The sequence below is a fragment of the Macaca nemestrina genome, chromosome 13, assembly GCF_043159975.1.
Source record: "Macaca nemestrina isolate mMacNem1 chromosome 13, mMacNem.hap1, whole genome shotgun sequence".
NCBI classification, from domain to species: domain Eukaryota; kingdom Metazoa; phylum Chordata; class Mammalia; order Primates; family Cercopithecidae; genus Macaca; species Macaca nemestrina.
The window spans coordinates 95,412,725-95,438,640 of NC_092137.1; positions in this window are offsets into that span (position 1 = coordinate 95,412,725).

Below are 25,916 nucleotides of genomic sequence, written 5' to 3' on the forward strand. Positions count from 1 at the left end.
CATCTCACAGAGTTACAGCTTTCCCCTCAAGAAGCCTTTCGCTAAGACAGTTCTTGTGGAATTGGCAAAGTGATATTTGGAAGCCCATAGAGGGCTATGGTGAAAAAGGAAATATCCTCACATGAAATCTGGAAAGAAGCTTTCTGAGAAACTGCTTAGTGTTCTGTTAATTCATCTCACAGAGGTACATCTGTATTTCGTGTATCTCTTTGCTAGCCTTATTTCTGTGGAATCTGAGAACAGATATTTCGGATCCCTTGGAAGACTATAGGGCCAAAGGAAATATCCTCCGATAACAAAGAGAAAGAAGCTTTCTGAGAAACTTCTTTGTGTTCTGTGAAATCATCTCACAGAGTTACAGCATTCCCCTCAAGAAGCCTTTCGCTAAGCCAGTTCTTGTGGAATAGGCAAAGTGATATTTGGAAGCCCATAGAGGGCTATGGTGAAAAAGGAAATATCCTCACATGAAATCTGGAAAGAAGCTTTCTGAGAAACTGCTTAGTGTTCTGTTAATTCATCTGACAGAGTTACATCTGTATTTCGTGGATCTCTTTGCTAGCCTTATTTCTGTGGAATCTGAGAACAGATATTTCGGATCCCTTGGAAGACTCTAGGGCCAAAGGAAATATCCTCCGATAACAAAGAGAAAGAAGCTTTCTGAGAAAATTCTTTGTGTTCTGTGAAATCATCTCACAGAGTTACAGCATTCCCCTCAAGAAGCCTTTCGCTAAGCCAGTTCTTGTGGAATTGGCAAAGTGATATTTGGAAGCCCATAGAGGGCTATGGTGAAAAAGGCAATATCCTCACATGAAATCTGGAAAGAAGCTTTCTGAGAAACTGCTTAGTGTTCTGTTAATTCATCTCACGGACTTACATCTGTATTTCGTGGATCTCTTTGCTAGCCTTATTTCTGTGGAATCTGAGAACAGATATTTCGGATCCCTTGGAAGACTATAGGGCCAAAGGAAATATCCTCCGATAACAAAGAGAAAGAAGCTTTCTGAGAAACTTCTTTGTGTTCTGTGAAATCATCTCACAGAGTTACAGCTTTCCCCTCAAGAAGCCTTTCGCTAAGACAGTTCTTGTGGAATTGGCAAAGTGATATTTGGAAGCCCATAGAGGGCTATGGTGAAAAAGGAAATATCCTCACATGAAATCTGGAAAGAAGCTTTCTGAGAAAGTGCTTAGTGTTCTGTTAATTCATCTCACAGAGGTACATCTGTATTTCGTGGATCTCTTTGCTAGCCTTATTTCTGTGGAATCTGAGAACAGATATTTCGGATCCCTTGGAAGACTATAGGGCCAAAGGAAATATCCTCTGATAACAAAGAGAAAGAAGCTTTCTGAGAAAATTCTTTGTGTTCTGTGAAATCATCTCACAGAGTTACAGCATTCCCCTCAAGAAGCCTTTCGCTAAGCCAGTTCTTGTGGAATAGGCAAAGTGATATTTGGAAGCCCATAGAGGGCTATGGTGAAAAAGGAAATATCCTCACATGAAATCTGGAAAGAAGCTTTCTGAGAAACTGCTTAGTGTTCTGTTAATTCATCTGACAGAGTTACATCTGTATTTCGTGGATCTCTTTGCTAGCCTTATTTCTGTGGAATCTGAGAACATATATTTCGGATCCCTTGGAAGACTATAGGGCCAAGGGAAATATCCTCTGATAACAAAGAGAAAGAAGCTTTCTGAGAAACTTCTTTGTGTTCTGTGAAATCATCTCACAGAGTTACAGCTTTCCCCTCAAGAAGCCTTTCGCTAAGACAGTTCTTGTGGAATTGGCAAAGTGATATTTGGAAGCCCATAGAGGTCTATGGTGAAAAAGGAAATATCCTCACATGAAATCTGGAAAGAAGCTTTCTGAGAAACTGCTTAGTGTTCTGTTAATTCATCTCACAGACTTACATCTGTATTTCGTGGATCTCTTTGCTAGCCTTATTTCTGTGGAATCTGAGAACAGATATTTCGGATCCCTTGGAAGACTATAGGGCCAAAGGAAATATCCTCCGATAACAAAGAGAAAGAAGCTTTCTGAGAAAATTCTTTGTGTTCTGTGAAATCATCTCACAGAGTTACAGCTTTCCCCTCAAGAAGCCTTTCGCTAAGACAGTTCTTGTGGAATTGGCAAAGTGATATTTGGAAGCCCATAGAGGGCTATGGTGAAAAAGGAAATATCCTCACATGAAATCTGGAAAGAAGCTTTCTGAGAAAGTGCTTAGTGTTCTGTTAATTCATCTCACAGACTTACATCTGTATTTCGTGGATCTCTTTGCTAGCCTTATTTCTGTGGAATCTGAGAACAGATATTTCGGATCCCTTGGAAGACTATAGGGCCAAAGGAAATATCCTCTGATAACAAAGAGAAAGAAGCTTTCTGAGAAAATTCTTTGTGTTCTGTGAAATCATCTCACAGAGTTACAGCATTCCCCTCAAGAAGCCTTTCGCTAAGCCAGTTCTTGTGGAATAGGCAAAGTGATATTTGGAAGCCCATAGAGGGATATGGTGAAAAAGGAAATATCCTCACATGAAATCTGGAAAGAAGCTTTCTGAAAAACTGCTTAGTGTTCTGTTAATTCATCTGACAGAGTTACATCTGTATTTCGTGGATCTCTTTGCTAGCCTTATTTCTGTGGAATCTGAGAACATATATTTCGGATCCCTTGGAAGACTATAGGGCCAAGGGAAATATCCTCTGATAACAAAGAGAAAGAAGCTTTCTGAGAAACTTCTTTGTGTTCTGTGAAATCATCTCACAGAGTTACAGCTTTCCCCTCAAGAAGCCTTTCGCTAAGACAGTTCTTGTGGAATTGGCAAAGTGATATTTGGAAGCCCATAGAGGGCTATGGTGAAAAAGGAAATATCCTCACATGAAATCTGGAAAGAAGCTTTCTGAGAAACTGCTTAGTGTTCTGTTAATTCATCTCACAGACTTACATCTGTATTTCGTGGATCTCTTTGCTAGCCTTATTTCTGTGGAATCTGAGAACAGATATTTCGGATCCCTTGGAAGACTATAGGGCCAAAGGAAATATCCTCCGATAACAAAGAGAAAGAAGCTTTCTGAGAAACTTCTTTGTGTTCTGTGAAATCATCTCACAGAGTTACAGCTTTCCCCTCAAGAAGCCTTTCGCTAAGACAGTTCTTGTGGAATTGGCAAAGTGATATTTGGAAGCCCATAGAGGGCTATGGTAAAAAAGGAAATATCCTCAGATGAAATCTGGAAAGTAGCTTTCTGAGAAACTGCTTAGTGTTCTGTTAATTCATCTCACAGAGTTACATCTGTATTTCGTGGATCTCTTTGCTAGCCTTATTTCTGTGGAATCTGAGAACAGATATTTCGGATCCCTTGGAAGACTACAGGGCCAAAGGAAATATCCTCCGATAACAAAGAGAAAGAAGCTTTCTGAGAAACTTCTTTGTGTTCTGTGAAATAATCTCACAGAGTTACAGCTTTCCCCTCAAGAAGACTTTCGCTAAGACAGTTCTTGTGGAATTGGCAAAGTGATATTTGGAAGCCCATAGAGGGCTATGGTGAAAAAGGAAATATCCTCACATGAAATCTGCAAAGAAGCTTTCTGAGAAACTGCTTAGTGTTCTGTTAATTCATTTCACAGAGTTACATCTGTATTTCGTGGATCTCTTTGCTAGCCTTATTTCTGTGGAATCTGAGAACAGATATTTCGGATCCCTTGGAAGACTATAGGGCCAAAGGAAATATCCTCCGATAACAAAGAGAAAGAAGCTTTCTGAGAAACTTCTTTGTGTTCTGTGAAATCATCTCACAGAGTTACAGCTTTCCCCTCAAGAAGCCTTTCGCTAAGACACTTCTTGTGGAATTGGCAAAGTGATATTTGGAAGCCCATAGAGGGCTATGGTGAAAAAGGAAATATCCTCAGATGAAATCTGGAAAGAAGCTTTCTGAGAAACTGCTTAGTGTTCTGTTAATTCATCTCACAGAGTTACATCTGTATTTCGTGGATCTCTTTGCTAGCCTTATTTCTGTGGAATTTGAGAACAGATATTTCGGATCCCTTGAAAGACTATAGGGCCAAAGGAAATATCCTCCGATAACAAAGAGAAAGAAGCTTTCTGAGAAACTTCTTTGTGTTCTGTGAAATCATCTCACAGAGTTACAGCTTTGCCCTCAAGTAGCCTTTGGCTAAGACAGTTCTTGTGGAATTGGCAAAGTGATATTTGGAAGCCCATAGAGGGCTATGCTGAAAAAGGAAATATCCTCACATGAAATCTGGAAAGAAGCTTTCTCAGAAACTGCTTAGTGTTCTGTTAATTCATCTCACAGAGTTACATCTGTATTTCGTGGATCTCTTTCCTAGCCTTATTTCTGTGGAATCTGAGAACAGATATTTCGGATCCCTTGGAAGACTATAGGGCCAAAGGAAATATCCTCCGATAACAAAGAGAAAGAAGCTTTCTGAGAAACTTCTTTGTGTTCTGTGAAATCATCTCACAGAGTTACAGCTTTCCCCTCAAGAAGCCTTTCGCTAAGACAGTTCTTGTGGAATTGGCAAAGTGATATTTGGAAGCCCATAGAGGGCTATGGTGAAAAAGGAAATATCCTCAGATGAAATCTGGAAAGAAGCTTTCTGAGAAACTGCTTAGTGTTCTGTTAATTCATCTCACAGAGTTACATCTGTATTTCGTGGATCTCTTTGCTAGCCTTATTTCTGTGGAATCTGAGAACAGATATTTCCTTTCCATTTGAAGACTATAGGGCCAAAGGAAATATCCTCCGATAACAAACAGAAAGAAGCTTTCTGAGAAACTTCTTTGTGTTCTGTGAAATCATCTCACAGAGTTACAGCTTTCCCCTCAAGAAGCCTTTCGCTAAGACAGTTCTTGTGGAATTGGCAAAGTGATATTTGGAAGCCCATAGAGGGCTATGGTGAAAAAGGAAATATCCTCACATGAAATCTGGAAAGAAGCTTTCTGAGAAACTGCTTAGTGTTCTGTTAATTCATCTCACAGAGTTACATCTGTATTTCGTGGATCTCTTTGCTAGCCTTATTTCTGTGGAATCTGAGAACAGATATTTCGGATCCCTTGGAAGACTATAGGGCCAAAGGAAATATCCTCCGATAACAAAGAGAAAGAAGCTTTCTGAGAAACTTCTTTGTGTTCTGTGAAATCATCTCACAGAGTTACAGCTTTCCCCTCAAGAAGCCTTTCGCTAAGACAGTTCTTGTGGAATTGGCAAAGTGATATTTGGAAGCCCATAGAGGGCTATGGTGAAAAAGGAAATATTCTCACATGAAATCTGGAAAGAAGCTTTCTGAGTAACTGCTTAGTGTTCTGTTAATTCATCTCACAGAGTTACATCTGTATTTCGTGGATCTCTTTGCTAGCCTTATTTCTGTGGAATCTGGAAACAGATATTTCGGATCCCTTGGAAGACTATAGGGCCAAAGGAAATATCCTCCGATAACAAAGAGAAAGAAGCTTTCTGAGAAACTTCTTTGTGTTCTGTGAAATCAACTCACAGAGTTACAGCTTTGCCCTCAAGAAGCCTTTGGCTAAGACAGTTCTTGTGGAATTGGCAAAGTGATATTTGGAAGCCCATAGAGGGCTATGGTGAAAAAGGAAATATCCTCCCATGAAATCGGGAAAGAAGCTTTCTGAGAAACTGCTTAGTGTTCTGTTAATTCATCTCACAGAGTTACATCTGTATTTCGTGGATCTCTTTGCTAGCCTTGTTTCTGTGGAATCTGAGAACAGATATTTCGGATCCCTTGGAAGACTATAGGGCCAAAGGAAATATCCTCCGATAACAAAGAGAAAGAAGCTTTCTGAGAAACTTCTTTGTGTTCTGTGAAATCATCTCACAGAGTTACAGCATTCCCCTCAAGAAGCCTTTCGCTAAGCCAGTTCTTGTGGAATTGGCAAAGTGATATTTGGAAGCCCATAGAGGGCTATGGTGAAAAAGGAAATATCCTCACATGAAATCTGGAAAGAAGCTTTCTGAGAAACTGCTTAGTGTTCTGTTAATTCATCTCACAGAGTTACATCTGTATTTCGTGGATCTCTTTGCTAGCCTTATTTCTGTGGAATCTGAGAACAGATATTTCGGATCCCTTGGAAGACTATAGGGCCAAAGGAAATATCCTCCGATAACAAAGAGAAAGAAGCTTTCTGAGAAACTTCTTTGTGTTCTGTGAAATCATCTCACAGAGTTACAGCTTTCCCCTCAAGAAGCCTTTCGCTAAGACAGTTCTTGTGGAATTGGCAAAGTGATATTTGGAAGCCCATAGAGGGCTATGATGAAAAAGGAAATATCCTCACATGAAATCTGGAAAGAAGCTTTCTGAGAAAGTGCTTAGTGTTCTGTTAATTCATCTCACAGAGGTACATCTGTATTTCGTGGATCTCTTTGCTAGCCTTATTTCTGTGGAATCTGAGAACAGATATTTCGGATCCCTTGGAAGACTATAGGGCCAAAGGAAATATCCTCCGATAACAAAGAGAAAGAAGCTTTCTGAGAAAATTCTTTGTGTTCTGTGAAATCATCTCACAGAGTTACAGCTTTCCCCTCAAGAAGCCTTTCGCTAAGCCAGTTCTTGTGGAATAGGCAAAGTGATATTTGGAAGCCCATAGAGGGCTATGGTGAAAAAGGAAATATCCTCACATGAAATCTGGAAAGAAGCTTTCTGAGAAACTGCTTAGTGTTCTGTTAATTCATCTCACAGAGTTACATCTGTATTTCGTGGATCTCTTTGCTAGCCTTATTTCTGTGGAATCTGAGAACAGATATTTCGGATCCCTTGGAAGACTATAGGGCCAAAGGAAATATCCTCCGATAACAAAGAGAAAGAAGCTTTCTGAGAAACTTCTTTGTGTTCTGTGAAATCATCTCACAGAGTTACAGCTTTCCCCTCAAGAAGCCTTTCGCTAAGACAGTTTTTGTGGAATTGGCAAAGTGATATTTTTAAGCCCAGAGAGGGCTATGGTGAAAAAGGAAATATCCTCAGATGAAATCTGGAAAGTAGCTTTCTGAGAAACTGCTTAGTGTTCTGTTAATTCATCTCACAGAGTTACATCTGTATTTCGTGGATCTCTTTGCTAGCCTTATTTCTGTGGAATCTGAGAACAGATATTTCGGATCCCTTGGAAGACTATAGGGCCAAAGGAAATATCCTCCGATAACAAAGAGAAAGAAGCTTTCTGAGAAACTTCTTTGTGTTCTGTGAAATCATCTCACAGAGTTACAGCTTTCCCCTCAAGAAGCCTTTCGCTAAGACAGTTCTTGTGGAATTGGCAAAGTGATATTTGGAAGCCCATAGAGGGCTATGGTGAAAAAGGAAATATCCTCACATGAAATCTGCAAAGAAGCTTTCTGAGAAACTGCTTAGTGTTCTGTTAATTCATCACACAGAGTTACATCTGTATTTCGTGGATCTCTTTGCTAGCCTTATTTCTGTGGAATCTGAGAACCGATATTTCGGATCCCTTGGAAGACTATAGGGCCAAAGGAAATATTCTCCGATAACAAAGAGAAAGAAGCTTTCTGAGAAACTTCTTTGTGTTCTGTGAAATCATCTCACAGAGTTACAGCTTTCCCCTCAAGAAGCCTTTCGCAAAGACAGTTCTTGTGGAATTGGCAAAGTGATATTTGGAAGCCCTTAGAGGGCTATGGTGAAAAAGGAAATATCCTCACATGAAATCTGGAAAGAAGCTTTCTGAGAAACTGCTTAGTGTTCTGTTAATTCATCTCACAGACTTACATCTGTATTTCGTGGATCTCTTTGCTAGCCTTATTTCTTTGGAATCTGAGAACAGATATTTCGGATCCCTTGGAAGACTATAGGGCCAAAGGAAATATCCTCCGATAACAAACAGAAAGAAGCTTTCTGAGAAACTTCTTTGTGTTCTGTGAAATCATCTCACAGAGTTACAGCTTTCCCCTCAAGAAGCCTTTCGCTAAGACAGTTCTTGTGGAATTGGCAAAGTGATATTTGGAAGCCCATAGAGGGCTATGGTGAAAAAGGGAATATCCTCACATGAAATCTGGAAAGAAGCTTTCTGAGAAACTGCTTAGTGTTCTGTTAATTCATCTCACAGAGTTACATCTGTATTTCGTGGATCTCTTTGCTAGCCTTATTTCTGTGGAATCTGAGAACAGATATTTCGGATCCCTTGGAAGACTATAGGGCCAAAGGAAATATCCTCCGATAACAAAGAGAAAGAAGCTTTCTGAGAAAATTCTTTGTGTTCTGTGAAATCATCTCACAGAGTTACAGCATTCCCCTCAAGAAGCCTTTCGCTAAGACAGTTCTTGTGGAATAGGCAAAGTGATATTTGGAAGCCCATAGAGGGCTATGGTGAAAAAGGAAATATCCTCACATGAAATCTGGAAAGAAGCTTTCTGAGAAACTGCTTAGTGTTCTGTTAATTCATCTCACAGAGTTACATCTGTATTTCGTGGATCTCTTTGCTAGACATATTTCTGTGGAATCTGAGAACATATATTTCGGATCCCTTGGAAGACTATAGGGCCAAAGGAAATATCCTCCGATAACAAAGAGAAAGAAGCTTTCTGAGAAACTTCTTTGTGTTCTGTGAAATCATCTCACAGAGTTACAGCTTTCCCCTCAAGAAGCCTTTCGCTAAGACAGTTCTTGTGGAATTGGCAAAGTGATATTTGGAAGCCCATAGAGGGCTATGGTGAAAAAGGTAATATCCTCACATGAAATCTGGAAAGAAGCTTTCTGAGAAACTGCTTAGTGTTCTGTTAATTCATTTCACAGACTTACATCTGTATTTCGTGGATCTCTTTGCTAGCCTTATTTCTGTGGAATCTGAGAACAGATATTTCGGATCCCTTGGAAGACTATAGGGCCAAAGGAAATATCCTCCGATAACAAAGAGAAAGAAGATTTCTGAGAAACTTCTTTGTGTTCTGTGAAATCATCTCACAGAGTTACAGCTTTCCCCTCAAGAAGCCTTTCGCTAAGACAGTTCTTGTGGAATAGGCAAAGTGATATTTGGAAGCCCATAGAGGGCTATGGTGAAAAAGGAAATATCCTCAGATGAAATCTGGAAAGTAGCTTTCTGAGAAACTGCTTAGTGTTCTATTAATTCATCTCACAGAGTTACATCTGTATTTCGTGGATCTCTTTGCTAGCCTTATTTCTGTGGAATCTGAGAACAGATATTTCGGATCCCTTGGAAGACTATAGGGCCAAAGGAAATATCCTCCAATAACAAAGAGAAAGAAGCTTTCTGAGAAACTTCTTTGTGTTCTGTGAAATCATCTCACAGAGTTACAGCTTTCCCCTCAAGAAGCCTTTCGCTAAGACAGTTCTTGTGGAATTGGCAAAGTGATATTTGGAAGCCCATAGAGGGCTAGGGTGAAAAAGGAAATATCCTCACATGAAATCTGGAAAGAAGCTTTCTGAGAAAGTGCTTAGTGTTCTGTTAATTCATCTCACAGAGTTACATCTGTATTTCGTGGATCTCTTTGCTAGCCTTATTTCTGTGGAATCTGAGAACAGATATTTCGGATCCCTTGGAAGACTATAGGGCCAAAGGAAATATCCTCCGATAACAAAGAGAAAGAAGCTTTCTGAGAAACTTCTTTGTGTTCTGTGAAATCATCTCACAGAGTTACAGCTTTCCCCTCAAGAAGCCTTTCGCTAAGACAGTTCTTGTGGAATTGGCAAAGTGATATTTGGAAGCCTATAGAGGGCTATGGTGAAAAAGGAAATATCCTCACATGAAATCTGGAAAGAAGCTTTCTCAGAAACTGCTTAGTGTTCTGTTAATTCATCTCACAGAGTTACATCTGTATTTCGTGGATCTCTTTGCTAGCCTTATTTCTGTGGAATCTGAGAACAGATATTTCGGATCCCTTGGAAGACTATAGGGCCAAAGGAAATATCCTCCGATAACAAAGAGAAAGAAGCTTTCTGAGAAACTTCTTTGTGTTCTGTGAAATCATCTCACAGAGTTACAGCTTTCCCCTCAAAAACCTTTCGCTAAGACAGTCCTTGTGGAATTGGCAAAGTGATATTTGGAAGCCCATAGAGGACTATGGTGAAAAAGGAAATATCCTCAGATGAAATCTGGAAAGAAGCTTTCTGAGAAACTGCTTAGTGTTCTGTTAATTCATCTCACAGAGTTACATCTGTATTTCGTGGATCTCTTTCCTAGCCTTATTTCTGTGGAATCTGAGAACAGATATTTCGGATCCCTTGGAAGACTATAGGGCCAAAGGAAATATCCTCCGATAACAAAGAGAAAGAAGCTTTCTGAGAAACTTCTTTGTGTTCTGTGAAATCATCTCACAGAGTTACAGCTTTCCCCTCCAGAAGCCTTTCGCTAAGACAGTTCTTGTGGAATTGGCAAAGTGATATTTGGAAGCCCATAGAGGGCTATGGTGAAAAAGGAAATATCCTCAGATGAAATCTGGAAAGAAGCTTTCTGAGAAACTGCTTAGTGTTCTGTTAATTCATCTCACAGAGTTACATCTGTATTTCGTGGATCTCTTTGCTAGCCTTATTTCTGTGGAATCTGAGAACAGATATTTCGGATCCCTTGGAAGACTATAGGGCCAAAGGAAATATCCTCCGATAACAAAGAGAAAGAAGCTTTCTGAGAAACTTCTTTGTGTTCTGTGAAATCATCTCACAGAGTTACAGCTTTCCCCTCAAGAAGCCTTTCGCTAAGACAGTTCTTGTGGAATTGGCAAAGTGATATTTGGAAGCCCATAGAGGGCTATGGTGAAAAAGGAAATATTCTCACATGAAATCTGCAAAGAAGCTTTCTGAGTAACTGCTTAGTGTTCTGTTAATTCATCTCACAGACTTACATCTGTATTTCGTGGATCTCTTTGCTAGCCTTATTTCTGTGGAATCTGGAAACAGATATTTCGGATCCCTTGGAAGACTATAGGGCCAAAGGAAATATCCTCCGATAACAAAGAGAAAGAAGCTTTCTGAGAAACTTCTTTGTGTTCTGTGAAATCATCTCACAGAGTTACAGCTTTGCCCTCAAGAAGCCTTTGGCTAAGACAGTTCTTGTGGAATTGGCAAAGTGATATTTGGAAGCCCATAGAGGGCTATGGTGAAAAAGGAAATATCCTCCCATGAAATCGGGAAAGAAGCTTTCTGAGAAACTGCTTAGTGTTCTGTTAATTCATCTGACAGAGTTACATCTGTATTTCGTGGATCTCTTTGCTAGCCTTGTTTCTGTGGAATCTGAGAACAGATATTTCGGATCCCTTGGAAGACTCTAGGGCCAAAGGAAATATCCTCCGATAACAAAGAGAAAGAAGCTTTCTGAGAAACTTCTTTGTGTTCTGTGAAATCATCTCACAGAGTTACAGCATTCCCCTCAAGAAGCCTTTCGCTAAGCCAGTTCTTGTGGAATTGGCAAAGTGATATTTGGAAGCCCATAGAGGGCTATGGTGAAAAAGGAAATATCCTCACATGAAATCTGGAAAGAAGCTTTCTGAGAAACTGCTTAGTGTTCTGTTAATTCATCTCACAGACTTACATCTGTATTTCGTGGATCTCTTTGCTAGCCTTATTTCTGTGGAATCTGAGAACAGATATTTCGGATCCCTTGGAAGACTATAGGGCCAAAGGAAATATCCTCCGATAACAAAGAGAAAGAAGCTTTCTGAGAAACTTCTTTGTGTTCTGTGAAATCATCTCACAGAGTTACAGCTTTCCCCTCAAGAAGCCTTTCGCTAAGACAGTTCTTGTGGAATTGACAAAGTGATATTTGGAAGCCCATAGAGGGCTATGGTGAAAAAGGAAATATCCTCAGATGAAATCTGGAAAGAAGCTTTCTGAGAAACTGCTTAGTGTTCTGTTAATTCATCTCACAGAGTTAAATCTGTATTTCGTGGATCTCTTTGCTAGCCTTATTTCTGTAGAATCTGAGAACAGATATTGCCTTTCCCTTTGAAGACTATAGGGCCAAAGGAAATATCCTCCGATAACAAAGAGAAAGAAGCTTTCTGAGAAACTTCTTTGTGTTCTGTGAAATCATCTCACAGAGTTACAGCTTTCCCCTCAAGAAGCCTTTCGCTAAGACAGTTCTTGTGGAATTGGCAAAGTGATATTTGGAAGCCCATAGAGGGCTATGGTGAAAAAGGAAATATCCTCAGATGAAATCTGGAAAGAAGCTTTCTCAGAAACTGCTTAGTGTTCTGTTAAATCATCTCACACTGTTACATCTGTATTTCGTGGATCTCTTTGCTAGCCTTATGTCTGTGGAATCTGAGAACAGATATTTCGGATCCCTTGGAAGACTATAGGGCCAAAGGAAATATCCTCCGATAACAAAGAGAAAGAAGCTTTCTGAGAAACTTCTTTGTGTTCTGTGAAATCATCTCACAGAGTAACAGCTTTCCCCTCAAGAAGCCTTTCGCTAAGACAGTTCTTGTGGAATTGGCAAAGTGATATTTGGAAGCCCATAGAGGGCTATGGTGAAAAAGGAAATATCCTCCCATGAAATCTGGAAAGAAGCTTTCTGAGAAACTGCTTAGTGTTCTGTTAATTCATCTCACAGCGTTACATCTGTATTTCATGGATCTCTTTGCTAGCCTTATTTCTGTGGAATCTGAGAACAGATATTTCGGATCCCTTGCAAGACTATAGGGCCAAAGGAAATATCCTCCGATAACAAAGAGAAAGAAGCTTTCTGAGAAACTGCTTAGTATTCTGTTAATTCATCTCACAGAGTTACATCTGTATTTCGTGGATCTCTTTGCTAGCCTTATTACTGTGGAATCTGAGAACAGATATTTCGGATCCCTTGGAAGACTATAGGGCCAAAGGAAATATCCTCCGATAACAAAGAGAAAGATGCTTTCTGAGAAACTCCTTTGTGTTCTGTGAAATCATCTCACAGAGTTACAGCTTTCCCCTCAAGAAGCCTTTCGCTAAGACAGTTCTTGTGGAATTGGCAAAGTGATATTTGGAAGCCCATAGAGGGCTACGGTGAAAAAGGAAATATCCTCACATGAAATCTGGAAAGAAGCTTTCTGAGAAACTGCTTTGTATTCTGTTAATTCATCTCACAGAGTTACATCTGTGTTTCATGGATCTCTTTGCTACCCTTATTTCTGTGGAATCTGAGAACAGATATTTCGGATCCCTTGCAAGACTATAGAGCCAAAGGAAATATCCTCCGATAACAAACAGAAAGAAGCTTTCTGAGAAACTTCTTTGTGTTCTGTGAAATCATCTCACAGAGTTACAGCTTTCCCCTCAAGAAGCCTTTCGCTAAGACAGTTCTTGTGGAATTGACAAAGTGATATTTGGAAGCCCATAGAGGGCTATGGTGAAAAAGGAAATATCCTCAGATGAAATCTGGAAAGAAGCTTTCTCAGAAACTGCTTAGTGTTCTGTTAATTCATCTCACACTGTTACATCTGTATTTCGTGGATCTCTTTGCTAGCCTTATTTCTGTGGAATCTGAGAACAGATATTTCGGATCCCTTGGAAGACTATAGGGCCAAAGGAAATATCCTCCGATAACAAAGAGAAAGAAGCTTTCTGAGAAACTTCTTTGTGTTCTGTGAAATCATCTCACAGAGTAACAGCTTTCCCCTCAAGAAGCCTTTCGCTAAGACAGTTCTTGTGGAATTGGCAAAGTGATATTTGGAAGCCCATAGAGGGCTATGGTGAAAAAGGAAATATCCTCCCATGAAATCTGGAAAGAAGCTTTCTGAGAAACTGCTTAGTGTTCTGTTAATTCATCTCACAGCGTTACATCTGTATTTCGTGGATCTCTTTGCTAGCCTTATTTCTGTGGAATCTGAGAACAGATATTTCGGATCCCTTGCAAGACTATAGGGCCAAAGGAAATATCCTCCGATAACAAAGAGAAAGAAGCTTTCTGAGAAACTTCTTTGTGTTCTGTGAAATCATCTCACAGAGTTACAGCATTCCCCTCAAGAAGCCTTTCGCTAAGACAGTTCTTGTGGAATTGGCAAAGTGATATTTGGAAGCCCATAGAGGGCGATGGTGAAAAAGGAAATATCCTCACATGAAATCTGGAAAGAAGCTTTCTGAGAAACTGCTTAGTGTTCTGTTAATTCATTTCACAGAGTTACATCTGTATTTCGTGGATCTCTTTGCTAGCCTTATTTCTGTGGAATCTGAGAACAGATATTTCGGATCCCTTGGAAGACTATAGGGCCAAAGGATGTATGCTCCGATAACCAAGAGAAAGAAGTTTTCTGAGAAACTTCTTTGTATTCTGTGAAATCATCTCACAGAGTTACATCTTTCCCCTCAAGAAGCCTTTCACCAAGACAGTTCTTGTGGAATTGGCAAAGTGACATTTGGAAGCCCATAGAGGGCTGTGGTGAAAAAGGAAATATCCTCAGATGAAATCTGGAAAGAAGCTTTCTGAGAAACTGCTTAGTATTCTGTTAATTCATCTCAGAGAGTTACATCTGCATTTCGTGGATCTCTTTGCTAGCCTTATTTCTGTGGAATCTGAGAACAGATATTTCGGATCCCTTGGAAGACTATAGGGCCAAAGGAAATATCCTCCGATAACCAAGAGAAAGAAGCTTTCTGAGAAACTTCTTTGTGTTCTGTGAAATCATCTCACAGAGTTACAGCTTTCCCCTCAAGAAGCCTTTCGCTAAGACAGTTCTTGTGGAATTGGCAAAGTGATATTTGGAAGCCCATAGAGGGCTATGGTGAAAAAGGAAATATCCTCAGATGAAATCTGGAAAGAAGCTTTCTGAGAAACTGCTTAGTGTTCTGTTAATTCATCTCACAGAGTTACATCTGTATTTCGTGGATCTCTTTGCTAGCCTTATTTCTGTGGAATCTGAGAACAGATATTTCGGATCCCTTGGAAGACTATAGGGCCAAAGGAAATATCCTCCGATAACAAAGAGAAAGAAGCTTTCTGAGAAACTTCTTTGTGTTCTGTGAAATCATCTCACAGAGTTACAGCTTTCCCCTCAAGAAGCCTTTCGCTAAGACAGTTCTTGTGGAATTGGCAAAGTGATATTTGGAAGCCCGTAGAGGGCTATGGTGAAAAAGGAAATATCCTCACATGAAATCTGGAAAGAAGCTTTCTGAGAAACTGCTTAGTATTCTGTTAATTCATCTCACAGAGTTACATCTGTATTTCGTGGATCTCTTTGCTAGCCTTATTTCTGTGGAATCTGAGAACAGATATTTCGGATCCCTTGGAAGACTATAGGGCCAAAGGAAATATCCTCCGATAACAAAGAGAAAGAAGCTTTCTGAGAAAGTTCTTTGTGTTCTGTGAAATCTTCTCACAGAGTTACAGCATTCCCCTCAAGAAGCCTTTCGCTAAGCCAGTTCTTGTGGAATAGGCAAAGTGATATTTGGAAGCCCATAGAGGGCTATGGTGAAAAAGGAAATATCCTCACATGAAATCTGGAAAGAAGCTTTCTGAGAAACTGCTTAGTGTTCTGTTAATTCATCTCACAGAGTTACATCTGTATTTCGTGGATCTCTTTGCTAGCCTTATTTCTGTGGAATCTGAGCACAGATATTTCGGATCCCTTGGAAGACTATAGGGCCAAAGGAAATATCCTCCGATAACAAAGAGAAAGAAGCTTTCTGAGAAACTTCTTTGTGTTCTGTGAAATCATCTCACAGAGATACAGCTTTCCCCTCAAGAAGCCTTTCGCTAAGACAGTTCTTGTGGAATTGGCAAAGTGATATTTGGAAGCCCATAGAGGGCTATGGTGAAAAAGGAAATATCCTCACATGAAATCTGGAAAGAAGCTTTCTGAGAAACTGCTTAGTGTTCTGTTAATTCATCTCACAGAGTTACATCTGTATTTCGTGGATCTCTTTGCTAGCCTTATTTCTGTAGAATCTGAGAACAGATATTGACTTTTCCTTTGAAGACTATAGGGCCAAAGGAAATATCCTCTGATAACAAAGAGAAAGAAGCTTTCTGAGAAACTTCTTTGTGTTCTGTGAAATCATCTCACAGAGTTACAGCTTTCCCCTCAAGAAGCCTTTCGCTAAGACAGTTCTTGTGGAATTGGCAAAGTGATATTTGGAAGCCCATAGAGGGCTATGGTGTAAAAGGAAATATCCTCAGATGAAATCTGGAAAGAAGCTTTCTCAGAAACTGCTTAGTTTTCTGTTAATTCATCTCACACAGTTACATCTGTATTTCGTGGATCTCTTTGCTAGCCTTATTTCTGTGGAATCTGAGAACAGATATTTCGGATCCCTTGGAAGACTATAAGGCCAAAGGAAATATCCTCCGATAACCAAGAGAAAGAAGCTTTCTGAGAAACTTCTTTGTGTTCTGTGAAATCATCTCACAGAGTAACAGCTTTCCCCCTCAAGAAGCCTTTCGCTAAGACAGTTCTTCTGGAATTGGCAAAGTGATATTTGGAAGCCCATAGAGGGCTAAGGTGAAAAAGGAAATATCCTCAGATGAAATCTGGAAAGAAGCTTTCTGAGAAACTGCTTAGTGTTCTGTTAATTCACCTCACTGAATTACATCGGTATTTCGTGGATCTCTTTGCTAGCCTTATTTCTGTGGAATCTGAGAACAGATATTTCGGATCCCTTGGAAGACTATAGGGCCAAAGAAAGTATGCTCTGATAACCAAGAGAAAGACATTTTCTGAGAAACTTCTTTGTATTCTGTGAAATCATCTCACAGAGTTACAGCTTTCCCCTCAAGAAGCCTTTCACCAAGACAGTTCTTGTGGAATTGGCAAAGTGACATTTGGAAGCCCATAGAGGGCTGTGGTGAAAAAGGAAATATCCTCAGATGAAATCTGGAAAGAAGCTTTCTGAGAAACTGCTTAGTATTCTGTTAATTCATCTCACAGAGTTACATCTGTATTTCGTGGATCTCTTTGCTAGCCTTATTACTGTGGAATCTGAGAACAGATATTTCGGATCCCTTGGAAGACTATAGGGCCAAAGGAAATATCCTCCGATAACAAAGAGAAAGAAGCTTTCTGAGAAACTCCTTTGTGTTCTGTGAAATCATCTCACAGAGTTACAGCTTTCCCCTCAAGAAGCCTTTCGCTAAGACAGTTCTTGTGGAATTGGCAAAGTGATATTTGGAAGCCCATAGAGGGCTACGGTGAAAAAGGAAATATCCTCACATGAAATCTGGAAAGAAGTTTCTGAGAAACTGCTTTGTATTCTGTTAATTCATCTCACAGAGTTACATCTGTGTTTCATGGATCTCTTTGCTACCCTTATTTCTGTGGAATCTGAGAACAGATATTTCGGATCCCTTGCAAGACTATAGGGCCAAAGGAAATATCCTCCGATAACAAAGAGAAAGAAGCTTTCTGAGAAACTTCTTTGTGTTCTGTGAAATCATCTCACAGAGTTACAGCTTTCCCCTCAAGAAGCCTTTCGCTAAGACAGTTCTTGTGGAATTGACAAAGTGATATTTGGAAGCCCATAGAGGGCTATGGTGAAAAAGGAAATATCCTCAGATGAAATCTGGAAAGAAGCTTTCTGAGAAACTGCTTAGTGTTCTGTTAATTCATCTCACAGAGTTAAATCTGTATTTCGTGGATCTCTTTGCTAGCCTTATTTCTGTAGAATCTGAGAACAGATATTGCCTTTCCCTTTGAAGACTATAGGGCCAAAGGAAATATCCTCCGATAACAAAGAGAAAGAAGCTTTCTGAGAAACTTCTTTGTGTTCTGTGAAATCATCTCACAGAGTTACAGCTTTCCCCTCAAGAAGCCTTTCGCTAAGACAGTTCTTGTGGAATTGGCAAAGTGATATTTGGAAGCCCATAGAGGGCTATGGTGAAAAAGGAAATATCCTCAGATGAAATCTGGAAAGAAGCTTTCTCAGAAACTGCTTAGTGTTCTGTTAATTCATCTCACACTGTTACATCTGTATTTCGTGGATCTCTTTGCTAGCCTTATTTCTGTGGAATCTGAGAACAGATATTTCGGATCCCTTGGAAGACTATAGGGCCAAAGGAAATATCCTCCGATAACAAAGAGAAAGAAGCTTTCTGAGAAACTTCTTTGTGTTCTGTGAAATCATCTCACAGAGTAACAGCTTTCCCCTCAAGAAGCCTTTCGCTAAGACAGTTCTTGTGGAATTGGCAAAGTGATATTTGGAAGCCCATAGAGGGCTATGGTGAAAAAGGAAATATCCTGCCATGAAATCTGGAAAGAAGCTTTCTGAGAAACTGCTTAGTGTTCTGTTAATTCATCTCACAGCGTTACATCTGTATTTCGTGGATCTCTTTGCTAGCCTTATTTCTGTGGAATCTGAGAACAGATATTTCGGATCCCTTGCAAGACTATAGGGCCAAAGGAAATATCCTCCGATAACAAAGAGAAAGAAGCTTTCTGAGAAACTTCTTTGTGTTCTGTGAAATCATCTCACAGAGTTACAGCATTCCCCTCAAGAAGCCTTTCGCTAAGACAGTTCTTGTGGAATTGGCAAAGTGATATTTGGAAGCCCATAGAGGGCGATGGTGAAAAAGGAAATATCCTCACATGAAATCTGGAAAGAAGCTTTCTGAGAAACTGCTTAGTGTTCTGTTAATTCATTTCACAGAGTTACATCTGTATTTCGTGGATCTCTTTGCTAGCCTTATTTCTGTGGAATCTGAGAACAGATATTTCGGATCCCTTGGAAGACTATAGGGCCAAAGGATGTATGCTCCGATAACCAAGAGAAAGAAGTTTTCTGAGAAACTTCTTTGTATTCTGTGAAATCATCTCACAGAGTTACATCTTTCCCCTCAAGAAGCCTTTCACCAAGACAGATCTTGTGGAATTGGCAAAGTGACATTTGGAAGCCCATAGAGGGCTGTGGTGAAAAAGGAAATATCCTCAGATGAAATCTGGAAAGAAGCTTTCTGAGAAACTGCTTAGTGTTCTGTTAATTCATCTCACAGAGTTACATCTGTATTTCGTGGATCTCTTTGCTAGCCTTATTTCTGTGGAATCTGAGAACAGATATTTCGGATCCCTTGGAAGACTATAGGGCCAAAGGAAATATCCTCCGATAACAAAGAGAAAGAAGCTTTCTGAGAAACTTCTTTGTGTTCTGTGAAATCATCTCACAGAGTTACAGCTTTCCCCTCAAGAAGCCTTTCGCTAAGACAGTTCTTGTGGAATTGGCAAAGTGATATTTGGAAGCCCGTAGAGGGCTATGGTGAAAAAGGAAATATCCTCACATGAAATCTGGAAAGAAGCTTTCTGAGAAACTGCTTAGTATTCTGTTAATTCATCTCACAGAGTTACATCTGTATTTCGTGGATCTCTTTGCTAGCCTTATTTCTGTGGAATCTGAGAACAGATATTTCGGATCCCTTGGAAGACTATAGGGCCAAAGGAAATATCCTCCGATAACAATGAGAAAGAAGCTTTCTGAGAAAATTCTTTGTGTTCTGTGAAATCTTCTCACAGAGTTACAGCATTCCCCTCAAGAAGCCTTTCGCTAAGCCAGTTCTTGTGGAATAGGCAAAGTGATATTTGGAAGCCCATAGAGGGCTATGGTGAAAAAGGAAATATCCTCACATGAAATCTGGAAAGAAGCTTTCTGAGAAACTGCTTAGTGTTCTGTTAATTCATCTCACAGAGTTACATCTGTATTTCGTGGATCTCTTTGCTAGCCTTATTTCTGTGGAATCTGAGAACAGATATTTCGGATCCCTTGGAAGACTATAGGGCCAAAGGAAATATCCTCCGATAACAAAGAGAAAGAAGCTTTCTGAGAAACTTCTTTGTGTTCTGTGAAATCATCTCACAGAGTTACAGCTTTCCCCTCAAGAAGCCTTTCGCTAAGACAGTTCTTGTGGAATTGGCAAAGTGATATTTGGAAGCCCGTAGAGGGCTATGGTGAAAAAGGAAATATCCTCACATGAAATCTGGAAAGAAGCTTTCTGAGAAACTGCTTAGTATTCTGTTAATTCATCTCACAGAGTTACATCTGTATTTCGTGGATCTCTTTGCTAGCCTTATTTCTGTGGAATCTGAGAACAGATATTTCGGATCCCTTGGAAGACTATAGGGCCAAAGGAAATATCCTCCGATAACAATGAGAAAGAAGCTTTCTGAGAAAATTCTTTGTGTTCTGTGAAATCTTCTCACAGAGTTACAGCATTCCCCTCAAGAAGCCTTTCGCTAAGCCAGTTCTTGTGGAATAGGCAAAGTGATATTTGGAAGCCCATAGAGGGCTATGGTGAAAAAGGAAATATCCTCACATGAAATCTGGAAAGAAGCTTTCTGAGAAACTGCTTAGTGTTCTGTTAATTCATCTCACAGAGTTACATCTGTATTTCGTGGATCTCTTTGCTAGCCTTATTTCTGTGGAATCTGAGCACAGATATTTCGGATCCCTTGGAAGACTATAGGGCCAAAGGAAATATCCTCCGATAACAAAGAGAAAGAAGCTTTCTGAGAAACTTCTTTGTGTTCTGTGAAATCATCTCACAGAGATACAGCTTTCCCCTCAAGAAGCCTTTCGCTAAGACAGTTCTTGTGGAATTGGCAAAGTGATATTTGGAAGCCCATAGAGGGCTATGGTGAAAAAGGAAATATCCTCACATGAAATCTGGAAAGAAGCTTTCTGAGAAACTGCTTAGTGTTCTGTTAATTCATCTCACAGAGTTACATCTGTATTTCGTGGATCTCTTTGCTAGCCTTATTTCTGTAGAATCTGAGAACAGATATTGACTTTTCCTTTGAAGACTATAGGGCCAAAGGAAATATCCTCTGATAACAAAGAGAAAGAAGCTTTCTGAGAAACTTCTTTGTGTTCTGTGAAATCATCTCACAGAGTTACAGCTTTCCCCTCAAGAAGCCTTTCGCTAAGACAGTTCTTGTGGAATTGGCAAAGTGATATTTGGAAGCCCATAGAGGGCTATGGTGAAAAAGGAAATATCCTCAGATGAAATCTGGAAAGAAGCTTTCTCAGAAACTGCTTAGTGTTCTGTTAATTCATCTCACACAGTTACATCTGTATTTCGTGGATCTCTTTGCTAGCCTTATTTCTGTGGAATCTGAGAACAGATATTTCGGATCCCTTGGAAGACTATAAGGCCAAAGGAAATATCCTCCGATAACAAAGAGAAAGAAGCTTTCTGAGAAACTTCTTTGTGTTCTGTGAAATCATCTCACAGAGTAACAGCTTTCCCCCTCAAGAAGCCTTTCGCTAAGACAGTTCTTCTGGAATTGGCAAAGTGATATTTGGAAGCCCATAGAGGGCTAAGGTGAAAAAGGAAATATCCTCAGATGAAATCTGGAAAGAAGCTTTCTGAGAAACTGCTTAGTGTTCTGTTAATTCACCTCACTGAGTTACATCGGTATTTCGTGGATCTCTTTGCTAGCCTTATTTCTGTGGAATCTGAGAACAGATATTTCGGATCCCTTGGAAGACTATAGGGCCAAAGGAAATATCCTCCGATAACAAAGAGAAAGAAGCTTTCTGAGAAACTTCTTTGTGTTCTGTGAAATCATCTCATAGAGTTACAGCTTTCCCCTCAAGAAGCCTTTCGCTAAGACAGTTCTTGTGGAATTGGCAAAGTGATATTTGGAAGCCCATAGAGGGCTATGGTGAAAAAGGAAATATCCTCACATGAAATCTGGAAAGAAGCTTTCTGAGAAACTGCTTAGTGTTCTGTTAATTCATCTCACAGACTTACATCTGTATTTCGTGGATATCTTTGCTAGCCTTATTTCTGTGGAATGTGAGAACACATATTTCGGATCCCTTGTAAGAGTATAGGGCCAAAGGAAATATCCTCCGATAACAAAGAGGAAGATGCTTTTTGAGAAACTTCTTTGTGTTCTGTGAAATCATCTCACAGAGATACAGGTTTCCCCTCAAGAAGCCTTTCGCTAAGACAGTTCTTCTGGAATTGGCAAAGTGATATTTGGAAGCCCATAGAGGGCTAAGTTGAAAAAGGAAATATCCTCAGATGAAATCTGGAAAGAAGCTTTCTGAGAAACTGCTTAGTGTTCTGTTAATTCACCTCACTGAGTTACATCTGTATTTCGTGGATCTCTGTGCTAGCCTTATTTCTGTGGAATCTGAGAACAGATATTTCGGATCCCTTGGAAGACTATAGGGCCAAAGGAAATATCCTCCGATAACCAAGAGAAAGAAGCTTTCTGAGAAACTTCTTTGTGTTCTGTGAAATCATCTCACAGAGTTACAGCATTCCCCTCAAGAAGCCTTTCGCTAAGACAGTTCTTGTGGAATTGGCAAAGTGATATTTGGAAGCCCATAGAGGGCGATGATGAAAAAGGAAATATCCTCACATGAAATCTGGAAAGAAGCTTTCTGAGAAACTGCTTAGTGTTCTGTTAATTCATCTCACAGAGTTATATCTGTATTTCGTGGATCTCTTTCCTAGCTTTATTTCTGTGGAATCTGAGAACAGATATTTCGGATCCCTTGGAAGACTATAGGGCCAAAGAAAGTATGCTCTGATAACCAAGAGAAAGAAATTTTCTGAGAAACTTCTTTGTATTCTGTGAAATCATCTCACAGAGTTACAGCTTTTCCCTCAAGAAGCCTTTCACCAAGACAGTTCTTGTGGAATTGGCAAAGTGACATTTGGAAGCCGATAGAGGGCTGTGGTGAAAAAGGAAATATCCTCAGATGAAATCTGGAAAGAAGCTTTCTGAGAAACTGCTTAGTATTCTGTTAATTCATCTCACAGAGTTACATCTGTATTTCGTGGATCTCTTTGTTAGCCTTATTTCTGTGGAATCTGAGAACAGATATTTCGGATCCCTTGGAAGACTATAGGGCCAAAGGAAATATCCTCCGATAACAAAGAGAAAGAAGCTTTCTGAGAAACTCCTTTGTGTTCCGTGAAATCATCTCACAGAGTTACAGCTTTCCCCTCAAGAAGCCTTTCGCTAAGACAGTTCTTGTGGAATTGGCAAAGTGATATTTGGAAGCCCATAGAGGGCTATGGTGAAAAAGGAAATATCCTCACATGAAATCTGGAAAGAAGCTTTCTGAGAAACTGCTTAGTGTTCTGTTAATTCATCTCACAGAGTTACATCTGTATTTCATGGATCTCTTTGCTAGCCTTATTTCTGTGGAATCTGAGAACAGATATTTCGGATCCCTTGCAAGACTATAGGGCCAAAGGAAATATCCTCCGATAACAAACAGAAAGAAGCTTTCTGAGAAACTTCTTTGTGTTCTGTGAAATCATCTCACAGAGTTACAGCTTTCCCCTCAAGAAGCCTTTCGCTAAGACAGTTCTTGTGGAATTGGCAAAGTGATATTTGGAAGCCCATAGAGGGCTATGGTGAAAAAGGAAATATCCTCAGATGAAATCTGGAAAGAAGCTTTCTGAGAAACTGCTTAGTGTTCTGTTAATTCATCTCACAGAGTTACATCTGTATTTCGTGGATCTCTTTGCTAGCCTTATTTCTGTGGAATCTGAGCACAGATATTTCGGATCCCTTGGAAGACTATAGGGCCAAAGGAAATATCCTCCGATAACCAAGAGAAAGAAGCTTTCTGAGAAACTTCTTTGTGTTCTGTGAAATCATCTCACAGAGTTACAGCATTCCCCTCAAGAAGCCTTTCGCTAAGACAGTTCTTGTGGAATTGGCAAAGTGATATTTGGAAGCCCATAGAGGGCTATGGTGAAAAAGGAAATATCCTCACATGAAATCTGCAAAGAAGCTTTCTGAGAAACTGCTTAGTGTTCTGTTAATTCATCTCACAGAGTTACATCTGTATTTCGTGGATCTCTTTGCTAGCCTTATTTCTGTGGAATCTGAGAACAGATATTTCGGATCCCTTGGAAGACTATAGGGCCAAAGGAAATATCCTCCGATAACAAAGAGAAAGAAGCTTTCTGAGAAACTTCTTTGTGTTCTGTGAAATCATCTCACAGAGTTACAGCTTTCCCCTCAAGAAGCCTTTCGCTAAGACAGTTCTTGTGGAATTGGCAAAGTGACATTTGGAAGCCCGTAGAGGGCTATGGTGAAAAAGGAAATATCCTCACATGAAATCTGGAAAGAAGCTTTCTGAGAAACTGCTTAGTGTTCTGTTAATTCATCTCACAGAGTTACATCTGTATTTCGTGGATCTCTTTGCTAGCCTTATTTCTGTGGAATCTGAGAACAGATATTTCGGATCCCTTGGAAGACTATAGGGCCAAAGGAAATATCCTCCGATAACAAAGAGAAAGAAGCTTTCTGAGAATCTTCTTTGTGTTCTGTGAAATCATCTCACAGAGTTACAGCTTTCCCTTCAAGAAGCCTTTCACCAAGACAGTTCTTGTGGAATTGGCAAAGTGACATTTGGAAGCCCATAGAGGGCTGTGGTGAAAAAGGAATTATCCTCAGATGAAATCTGGAAATAAGCTTTCTGAGAAACTGCTTAGTATTCTGTTAATTCATCTCACAGAGTTACATCTGTATTTCGTGGATCTCTTTGCTAGCCTTATTTCTGTGGAATCTGAGAACAGATATTTCGGATCCCTTGGAAGACTATAGGGCCAAAGGAAATATCCTCCGATAACAAAGAGAAAGAAGCTTTCTGAGAAACTTCTTTGTGTTCTGTGAAATCATCTCACAGAGTTACAGCTTTCCCCTCAAGAAGCCTTTCGCTAAGACAGTTCTTGTGGAATTGGCAAAGTGATATTTGGAAGCCCATAGAGGGCTATGGTGAAAAAGGAAATATCCTCAGATGAAATCTGGAAAGAAGCTTTCTGAGAAACTGCTTAGTGTTCTGTTAATTCATCTCACAGAGTTACATCTGTATTTCGTGGATCTCTTTGCTAGCCTTATTTCTGTGGAATCTGAGCACAGATATTTCGGATCCCTTGGAAGACTATAGGGCCAAAGGAAATATCCTCCGATAACCAAGAGAAAGAAGCTTTCTGAGAAACTTCTTTGTGTTCTGTGAAATCATCTCACAGAGTTACAGCATTCCCCTCAAGAAGCCTTTCGCTAAGACAGTTCTTGTGGAATTGGCAAAGTGATATTTGGAAGCCCATAGAGGGCTATGGTGAAAAAGGAAATATCCTCACATGAAATCTGCAAAGAAGCTTTCTGAGAAACTGCTTAGTGTTCTGTTAATTCATCTCACAGAGTTACATCTGTATTTCGTGGATCTCTTTGCTAGCCTTATTTCTGTGGAATCTGAGAACAGATATTTCGGATCCCTTGGAAGACTATAGGGCCAAAGGAAATATCCTCCGATAACAAAGAGAAAGAAGCTTTCTGAGAAACTTCTTTGTGTTCTGTGAAATCATCTCACAGAGTTACAGCTTTCCCCTCAGGAAGCCTTTGGCTATGACAGTTCTTGTGGAATTGGCAAAGTGATATTTGGAAGCCCATAGAGGGCTATGGTGAAAAAGGAAATATCCTCAGATGAAATCTGGAAAGAAGCTTTCTGAGAAACTGCTTAGTGTTCTGTTAATTCATCTCACAGAGTTACATCTGTATTTCGTGGATCTCTTTGCTAGCCTTATTTCTGTGGAATCTGAGAACAGATATTTCGGATCCCTTGGAAGACTATAGGGCCAAAGGAAATATCCTCCGATAACAAAGAGAAAGAAGCGTTCTGAGAAACTTCTTTGTGTTCTGTGAAATCATCTCACAGAGTTAGAGCTTTGCCCTCAAGAAGCCTTTGGCTAAGACAGTTCTTGTGGAATTGGCAAAGTGATATTTGGAAGCCCATAGAGGGCTATGGTGAAAAAGGAAATATCCTCACATGAAATCTGGAAAGAAGCTTTCTGAGAAACTGCTTAGTGTTCTGTTAATTCATCTCACAGACTTACATCTGTATTTCGTGGATCTCTTTGCTAGCCTTATTTCTGTGGAATCTGAGAACAGATATTTCGGATCCCTTGGAAGACTATAGGGCCAAAGGAAATATCCTCCGATAAAAAAGAAAAAGAAGCTTTCTGAGAAACTTCTTTGTGTTCTGTGAAATCATCTCACAGAGTTACAGCT